The sequence below is a fragment of the Elephantulus edwardii genome, unplaced genomic scaffold (assembly GCF_000299155.1).
Source record: "Elephantulus edwardii isolate Elephantulus edwardi_28Jun2011 unplaced genomic scaffold, EleEdw1.0 scaffold00044, whole genome shotgun sequence".
Taxonomy (NCBI): Eukaryota; Metazoa; Chordata; class Mammalia; order Macroscelidea; family Macroscelididae; genus Elephantulus; species Elephantulus edwardii.
This window is the reverse complement of record NW_006399794.1, coordinates 1,537,982-1,548,063: the sequence shown is the minus strand read 5'-3', so window position 1 is coordinate 1,548,063 and position 10,082 is coordinate 1,537,982. Positions and strand designations below refer to the sequence as shown.

The 10,082-nt window shown below is 41.9% G+C and overlaps 1 protein-coding gene across 1 annotated transcript in view; it reads left to right on the top strand.

The window, feature by feature from the left end:
* PARVA (parvin, alpha) overlaps positions 1-10,082 on the top strand; it is a 213,068-nt gene that overhangs the window by 453 nt on the left and 202,533 nt on the right.

Here is a 10,082-nt window from a genome sequence, read left to right as displayed (position 1 = left end):
TCCGCGCGCGAGCGGTGCCATCCGCGCTGTGCGGCTGTGGCGCCCGTGGGGCCCGGCTGTGGTCGCCACGCCCTCGGCGGCCCGGACGCGCTTTTCCTGGGTCAGGCCTGGCGCGCTGGTCGGACGCCTGCTCTGCGTGGCTCGAGGGCCGAGGAGGCGGTGGCCTTGGCAGAGGTGGCCGGCCGAAGCCCGGGCTTGCATCCAGCCCGGAGGCGGCGTCCTCCTGCAGGCCGCACGTCCCCGCCCTCCATGCTCCCCAAGGCTATGTTTCCCATGTTTCTGCACCAACTTTTCCGGGCGCCTCCACTCTCACTCGTTTGCCTGCGTTGAATCGTGTAGTTCCTAGACTTGCTTTAGTCGGGGTTTAGCCTCAGCCTCCTCGGATCTTTTGTCCGCCCCTGGCTCAACAGGTAGATTTACACATAATGCTGAATGAATGAGGGAGTTGCTGGCTCTCCTAGCAGCACCGCGGTGTAAGGCATAAACTAACCCAAGTGGAGAACCTGGATAAGACACACTTTTAGCATGGGACGTGACCCATCTGTGAACTCAAGGACTTTTTTTGCAAAAAATTTTTTCTTTTCTTTCCCCCACTGGGAGTGAATTGAAACTCTCTCTTTCTTACGACAGTTTGAGTCTAAAATGCTTTGGGCCGACTTTGTATTCCGAATTCCCGCCCCCTTACTTTGGAAAATGAGTTGATAGTTTTAAAGAATTAATGATGTCACTTTTATAATTGGTATTTTTTTCCTATTTTAAAATGGTATTTTATACTGGTTTATATACATAGTTCATGAAGTTTGTATACATTGTTTTTCACACCGGATAGAACATTTTAATAGACTGCACAGTGGGTTGGGAAAGAGTATTTGGGATGCACCACCCTTTTGAAAGCTGTGATGTAAAATACATTTCCTGTTGCAGAAAGAGCTTCAACTTGATACAAAAAACTCGCCTGCAACTCTGTACATTGAAATGTTAGGTACTCACATGGAAGGAGGCTGTCCATCTTTTCTCCGCGGAGAAGTTGATGGATTCGATCTGAGTACCTCCAGCTTGGCAGCACAACTCCTTACCACTAGGTCATGGAGAGCTCCCTAGATTGAAATGTGAAGCATCAAAATATAACCACCAAAATGTTTCCCCATACGTTGACTATTTTGGTAAGACAGCTGAGTAGTGTACAGTTGGGAGCAAGTCCTGGCTTGGAAATGCCCATTCTAGACTATCCTTCTCACTTTACTAGGCCAACTACATTACACTGTTCTCTTTTGTTGATGTCATTTAAAAGACTAAGTAAGGTGCATCAGATCCAGGCCATGGCCTTTTGAATTACTTGTTAGGAATCTGAAAATTGGACAGAGGATGATAGTAGAAGAATTGATGCCTTTGAGTTGTGGCATTGGAGAAGAGTACCTAATATCCCATGGACTGCCAAGAAAACAAACAAGCATGTCTCGGAGAAAGTGCAACCAGGGTGCTCCTTGGAGACAAGGATGATGAAAGATGGACTCACATACTTTGGGCATGTGGTTGGGAAGGGTTGGTTCATGGAGAAGGAGATCATTCTTGGAAAGGTGGAGGGTCATTGTAAAGAGGAAGACCCTCAATAAGATGGATTGACTCAGTGACTAACATTGGGCTCAAGTATATCAGATGGTGAGGATGACACAGGACAAGGCAATGTTGAGATCCATCGTTCGTGGGCCCACTAAGAGTCCTAGTAGACTCAATGGCACCTAATAACAAAAACAGCTTGCTCAAAGGCATTTTTATATTTTTGCCACTAAGTCAGACTGCCCCTTCCCCTCCCCATCTTTTGTTCACTCCATTGAGTTCTTAAAACCACACATAAGATGTTATTTTTATACCTGTTGTACTTAGTTGTGAAATCTTCATTTTGTTCATTCAGCCATTAGGTAATCTAGATAAATGCAGACTGGTGATTGGAAGATCACACCCTTCTTTTAAAGTCCTCCCCACCCCACCCCCCAGCTCAGCTGCTCTGTCTGTTTAGAGAGGTTCTGTGAGCTCAGCTGTAGCAGGCAGTGGGTGGGGTTGGTCTAAGGAGGTGAAGAGTTCTTGGGGGGGAGTCTGCTGGAGGTCTGTGCCTGTGCTTTTTCTGTCAAGCACCTCTGTTGTTGATTGCCCACAGTCTGAGTGCGAATCGTAGTGACTCTAGGAATAAAAGACCCAATACCTTTCCATACCTATTGTCATTTCTCCAAATTCATAGAGTTTCCAGAGGCATGTGGTTTAGGAAGTGGATGCCACTCCTGCTGCCAAACCTGTTTTACAACTGGGAGCTTCACCAAACACTGTCCACATTGGGAAGCCATTCTGATATTTGATACCCCAAAGGTACAAGGTTCAGCACCACAGCAAACCCAGGTTACTTCATACTGCACGTTGACAAAGAGTGATGTACAAAGTGGAAGAGTGTTCCTCCAGATACAACAGCACTGGTTTCACTTAGCAGTAGTTAAGTGTCATCAAGTTGAATATGACTGAGAGTAAGCTTTGCACAAAAGACCTGAACTCTGGTCTATAACTAACATCATTTCTGTACATTTATAGAGTTTAGAGAGTTTGTAGCGTTTAGAGAGTTTGTAGAGTTTCAAGAGGCATCTAGTTTTTCAGAGCCTACATATCCAAGGCTCACTTTTTATCCTGGTTCCTCCAGATTTGTCCTTAAGATTTATTCTTTATAGGAACACCATCTTGCATTCTCTCTGCTGATTAAAAGCACCACAAATGGTTTCAGAATTTAGTTTACTTATCATGTCTCAGAGTTCTGCATTTTGTTTAGTTTCTGAAATATCGAATGAGGGATTTACTACTTCTTATAAAAACTGATAATTTTGATTTTCATTGACTGTCCAGAGTTGTTGGGTAAAATCCTCCCACCCTAATCATAATAGATTATGATTTGTGTCGCAGCCTTGCTGGGTAAGCTTTTTCTCTCCAAATCAACTCACATTCTCATTTTCCAAAGTGTTTGGTCCAAACCTTTATCGCAGAAACCTTTCCCAAATCCTTGAGATAGAAAATTGAGCACCAGGTATAAATTTCTTCAAGTCCTGAAATCTCACTGTATTCAGTATTTCCCTTGTATGCTCCTTTCCTGTCTTAGTCCCTTCCGAGGAGATCCCATTCCCCCAAGAATTGGCATAGCCAAATATCCCTTTTCTGACATCACATGTCCTTTTTGCACTGATCTTTCCACCCCTATTGTTGTGTACCCTTAAGTGGATTCCTGCACAGTGACTCTGTGGCAGAGTAGCATTGCCTTATAGAATTTAGTAGGCTGTAATCTTTATGGAGAGCAGATCACCAGGTCTTTTCTTCCAAGAAGCCACTGGTGAGTTTGAACCACCAACCCTTCACTTAGCAGCTATTTCTTAACCATTTACTGCTGGGCACCTTCCCCCTAACATTCTGAAAATGTACTCCAATGTTTCCCATTTGAAGAAAATTTTCTTTCTTTGAAGATTATAGATTATGAGAGTTGTTTGTTCTGGCTTCCTATTTCTTAGCTCCTTCTAACTTCCCTATCTATTATTTCCATTTTTCCCCAATTATTTATTGAGTCTACAATATTCCAGGCACAATGTTGTTGCTTGTTTTACTAGGTGGACGTGGACAGAATGAAACCCTGCCCCGTCCTATACTGGAGGGAAAAATGTTTCAGTTGCCGCAGGCCTGATCATTCCTCGCAGGAACCTTATCTCTTGATCAGGCCACTAGATGACTAGATCCAGATAAGGCTCTGGACCTGATCACACATTGACAGGACCCCTACCCCAAGTTCTGAGCAAATTGTCATCTTCCCTGTTACTGTTGTTGTTAAGTGCCATCAAGTTGTAGATGACTCATAGCAACCTTATGAATGAAAGACCTGAACACTTGTGTAATTTTCATCATTTCTCTAAGTTCATGGAGTTTCCGGAGGCAAGTTGTTTCAGAAGTGGATGCCACTCTTGCTTCCAGGCTTGTTTTAATCGGAAGGCTCCACCAAACACTGTCCACCATGGGTAACCATTATCGCATTTGACACATCAGTTTCACAGTGTTTAGCGTCACAGCAACCATGAGTTACCCCTGTCCCATCTTGCCTAAATTTCCCTAAAAGCCCCTATAAAAAGAAACTATCTTTGACTGCCTGTGGACCACTTAGATCCTTTCTGTGAGCTGTCACCTGGCTTCCCTCTCGGACCATGCTTGGGACCAGCTTCTTTCTCTCTCTCTCTTTTTTTTCCCCCAACTAACATATACCATCCTTGTAATCAATGCTGTAGCCAATGCTGTAGCCCATTGTTTTATCCACTGTGCCAATCCATCCCATCAGTTTCCTCTTTTTTGCTACTTCTTCGCTTGACCAAGCGTGATGTCCTTCTCCAGGGACCTGCCTTGATAACATGGCCTCACTGTGTGGGGCAGTCTCTCCATTCGTGCTTCTAACGCGCATTCTGGCTGCACTTCTTCTTTCCAGACAGGTTTGTTTGTTCTTTTGACAGCTTATGACATATTCAATATTCTTCACCAGTATCCCTGAGCGAGGTGCCAAGAATGTCCCAACAGACCCAAACAAACAAAAATCCCTGCCCTAATGGTACTTCACCAATACCACAATTCAAAGGCATTGGTGATTCTTCAGTCATCCTTATTCATTGTCCAACTTCCAGATGCATAGGAAGCAATTGAAAATACCATGGCCTGGATCAGGTGCACCTTAGTCTTTAACGTCCTTACTCTTTAGAACTCTGGAGACAGCAGATTTCCCCAATGCAACATATCTTTTGATCTTGACTGCTTTTACCAGGGGTGTTGATTGTGGATCCAAGTAAAAGGAAATCATTAACTTTAGTCTTTTTTTCATCTGTCATGATGTTGGCTCTTTATATAATGGTGAAGATTTTTATTAACTTGATGTTTAGATGTAAACCATATTGATCTTCAGCTGTAGGTACTTCAAGTCTTCATTTTCTGAAAGCAAGGTTGTGTCAACATGCATAATACAGATTATTGATGAGTCTTCCTCCAATTCTGACACCATATTGTTCTTCATATAGTCCAGCTTCTTGAATGATTTGCTCAGCATACATATTGAATAGGTATGGAGAAAGTACAAAACCCTGATGCATACCTTTTCTGATTTTAAACCATGAAATGCTTTCTTATTCTGTTCAGACAACTGCTTCATGGTCTATGTATAAGTTTCATAAAAGCACAAGTAAGTGTTCTGGGATTCCCATTCTTCTCAGTGTTAGCCACAGTTTGTTAGGATCAACACAGTCAAACATGTTTGCATAATCAGGAAAATACAACTAAACATCTATTTTTGGCCTTGATCCATCTATCCTTTGTGCCATGGTCTCTTCTGAATCCAGCTTGAATTTCTGTCAGTTCCTTGTCGATGTACTGTTCCAGCCATTTTTCCAGCAAGATTTTACTTACATGGGATGTTAAAGGTATTTTTCATTAATTCCCACATTCTTTTGAATTACTTTTTGGGGGGATGGGAACAAATACAGATTTCTTCCAGTTGTCCTGGTGGCTGTTTTCAGTATTTGTCAGAAATACTTGTGAGCACATCTCAGATTGAATCTATTTCCTGAAATGCTTCAGTAGGCATCTATCAATTCCTGGGGCCTTATTTTTGCCAATGCCTTCAGTGCATCCTGAACTTCTTCCTTCAGTACTGTTGCTTCTTGATCATATGCTACTTCCTAACATGCTTGAGTGTCAGTCAATTCTTTGTGGTACAGTGATTGTATATTCCTCCTACCTTCTTTTGATGCTTTCTGTATCATTCAATGTTTTGCCCATAGACTCCTTCAGTATTGCAACTCAAGGCTTGAATTTGTTCTTCATTTCTTTCAGCTTGAGAAATGCTGAGCGTGTTCTTCCCTTTTGGCTTTCTAATTCCAGCTCTTTGCATTATAAAGCTTTGTTTTCTCAACCTGCACTTTGAAGTCTTCTGTTCAGTTCTCTTACTAAGCTCAGCAGTCCTCTTTGGTTTTGCTTCTTTTTAATCCAATGCAAGTTTCAGAGTCTCTTCTGACATCCTTTTTTATTTTACTTTCTTTCCCCCCTGTCTTTGAAATGACCTATTGCTCTCTTCATGGATGGTGTTCTTGATATTCTTGATATTATTCCATAACTCATCTAGTCTTTGGTCATTAGTGTTCAGTGTGTCAAATCTATTTTTAAAATGGTTTTTAAATTAATTTGGGATACATTTAAGGTAATATTTTTATTCTGCAGACTTGTTCTAATTTTCTTCAATGTCAATTTGAATTTGCATATGAGTAGTTGATAGTCTGTTCCACAGTTAGACTGTGACCTTGTTTTGTTTTTGTGAGTGGTTTCTCCCCCCAACCCCATAATAAAAAACTTTACTGAAAAAATTGACACCAAAAGAAATAAGTGCCACATAGCTTACAAAAAAAATGAAATGTTATCTTAGTGGATTAACCAGAATTACTGATTGGTAAGTCTTTCTGTGACCAACTAGAAACTCAGGAAGTTGTATAGAGCATTAGTGTTGCTTTCTTCTGAATGAACAACCTTCTGTGAGTTTGGCTTTTCCTCCTGTGGGCTGGCACAACACTGTTGAACGACCTACTCAAAGAACCACTGTCTGAGCATGGCTGGAAACTCTGGTAATCTTGTAGCAACCTGGACATTTTACATCCATAAAATAAGAATTTGGCTTTTGAACTGGCCGTTTCTTTTTATGCTGCTGCTTCTCATCTTCCATAGAAGGATATAGTAAATCTTTTGCCAAAGGAATATTGATGCTGTCTCAAGCCCACCTCTGTGAGAATGAAGACGAAATCTGAGCTAACTGCTCATGACCCTTGTTTTGATTGTTGATACTGAGCTTCTACAACATCTCTTGGCATACCATGGACTGCCAAAAGAACAAACAAATCTATCTTGAAGAAAGTCTAACTAGAGTGCTCCTTAGAGGCGAGGATGTGAAACTTCATTTCACTTTGGGCATATTTTTAGGAGGAATCAGTCCTTGGGGACATCCTGCTGGGAAAAAGGAGGAAGACCCTCAATGAGATGAGTTGACACAATGACTGTCACAGTGGACTTGAGCATGACAGAAGTCACAAGCATGGCATAGGATAGGACAGGTCTCAGATATGTTGTTCTTAGGGTTGCCACAATTTATAGTCAACTTGATAGCACCTAACAGCAACAACAACAACAAAAATGGTACTTACATCTTAAAAGTTGAGACAGGAAATAAGTAAAACACACCAGTAAAATATATTTTGAATTATAATGGGTGCTTTAGAGTGAAATAAAAAAAGGAGGGAAATGGAGTATTATGAAGTGGGATATGGCCAGGGAAGACCTCATTTAGAAGGTCATATTTGAATAAAGAGATCTGAATTAAGATTTGGACAAGGAAGGGAGAGAAGGAGAACTATGTGCCATGTGTCCATCTTGGGAAAGAACTTTGGCATGGTCATCCAATGGCATGGAGACAGGAGTGGGTGTGGTGTATTGTTGACTAGCAAAGAATTCAGTATGCCTAGAGGAGAGAGTATGTTTGTAGAAGGCTGTGAGGAAAGGAAGAAGAAGCTGAGAAAGAACTAACAAGAGAGTCTAAAGGACCCTCCAGTGGAGGATGACAACCAGGGAATGTAGAATCCCGAAACCAAGTGGAAATTCACTTCTCTTCTCACTATTCAGGTGATCCTTTGCAGGCTATGATCTCCAAAAATCCAGTCTCCCTTTCAGTATTGATCCCATTTGAGATCTGGCATTTGATGTTCAGTTTTTCTTTTTCCCTGAAATTTTCTCACACTTGGCCTTATAGACTCGATTTAGCCCCCATTCTCTATTTTTTTTCTGCTCTGACTTTTCTGTTTTCCCTTTCAGTAGTGTTTTCCTGAGGTTCTGATGCCGCCTGCTAGGAGCTTTGTCTATAGGGAGTTTCATAGCCAACTCAAAGGTCACGCTTCTCTGACAGTTTGAATCCAACAACAGCTCTTTGGATGGAAGATGGACAAGCTCCTCCCATGTGATTTATAGCCTCAGAAACCCAATGGTGGGGCAGCTATGAGTTGGTTCTCACTCGATGTCAGTGAATTGAGTCGTTGAGTTTGATCCGATCTGCTTTGCCTCCACATAAGCTTATCTCAGCTATTCCTGTATTAATCACTTTGTACCCATTGATGACCCTCAAATCTAGCTTTTTCACTACTCAGTCTATCTTTTCCCACTGTTTCTTGGATGTTTCACAGGATCCTCAAGTTTCCTCAGTGGAATAATTCTTTGTCTTATTTGTCAATGTCTACTCCTTCACCATTCCACCCAGCTGCCTAAGGTTGAAATGTAGTCATCATCTAGTTGAGAACTTGTTCATAAATGGCCAAACAGGAAATACTTATGGCTTTATGAGCCCTGTGGTCTCTCTCTTAACTGTTCAATTACTTATATCTCAAAAGCACCTATAGACCTTAGGTAAGTAAAGAGCTTTAACTATATTCCAATAAAACTGACTTTTTGAGTGTTGAGATTTGAATTTGACAGAATTTTCACATTATGAATTTTTTGTTCTGGTCTTTCTTTAGCCATTTAAAAAGGTGAAAGCCATTCTCAGTGTGTGGGCTGTATAAAAGTAGATGGCAGACTGGATTTGACTGCCAGGCTGATGTGCCAGCCCCTGCTGTTTCTTTCCTCACACTTAATCATCTCTCTTGAGGTTGTGTTGATTCCTCCTTCCAGATCCCATGCCTGTAATCAGGCCTCATATGTGCTGTTTTTTCGCTCTGCTTTGTTCAGTTTTACTCTTGAGTAACAAATAGTTTACTCCTGGCTCCTAGTCAAGGAGCTCTGGTGGCCTAGTGGTAAGAGGCTGCACTGCAGTCCCAAAGCACACAGTTCCAGTACACCAGTTGCTCTGCAGGACAAGGATGCACAGTCTCCTCCCATGAGATTAACTGTATCTGAAAACCCACTGGAGGGTCAGCTGTGGGTGGGTTCTGACTCGATGGCACACAACAACAACAGCAACAACTAACCTGAAAGTTGATGATTTGAATCCACCCACTGGCACCAGGGAAGAAAGACCTAGTGAGCTGCTTCCATGAAGATTGTTGTAGTTAAGTGTTGTCAAGTTGACTACAACTCATAGTGGTCCAAAGAAGAATATCTCTGGTCCTTGCCCTATCCTGAGCCAATCTTACCACCTCTGACACAAGACCCCATTGTCACAGTAACTGTGTCAGTCTGTCTTGTTGAGGGTCTTCTTCTCTTGTGCTGATCTTCGACCTTCCCAAGCATGATGTACTTCTCCACGTACTGGCCCCTCCTGGCAACATGCCCAGTGTATATAAGATGAAGTTTTACCATTCAGCCTTCAAAGTAGCACCTTTGTTTCACTTTGTCCAGGATAGACCCATTTGTTTTCTTGGCAGTCCACTGCTGACCACAGCACAGCTCTAGGCCTTCTGGACATTGTGCTGCTGTCTCAATGTGGGAGCCTTTGTGCTTCTGCCTTGGTATCTGTCTGTTAGTTTGTCCCATGGTTTGCTCTTAGGGGTATAATCATTTGTCTGTAAGTTTGTTGACTTGGGGAAATGTTGTTCTCTTGAGTACAGTGCTTGTCAGTCAGCTGTTGTACCAAAGAGGAGCTCTCAGATGAAGACAGATGAAGGGGCAGGATTGGCTATCCACTTCTGAAATAATAGGACTTGGAAAACTATGAAGATTATGGCCAAGAAAACCCTTGGAAACAGTTCTACTCTGTCACTGTGACTTGGAGTTGATGTGATAGTTATAGGATTAGTAGTTTAGCTTTGGGTTTATCAATATGTTGAATGATTTTGTTGTTGTTGTTTAAAATAGAAAGATAACTCCTTCTCCAGGAAAAGCTCAGCATGATGTTTAAGGCCTTTAGTAAACATTTTTTTAGGGGGCAAGGGAGATGGGCTAATCTCTTGTTTCTCTTTCAAGAAGACTCCTCTTTCATTATACCTAACTACTCTTCATTCCCTAAATACATTATGTTCTTTCACATGCTTTTACTTTAAAGTTTGCTCTTCCCATAGTTTTGC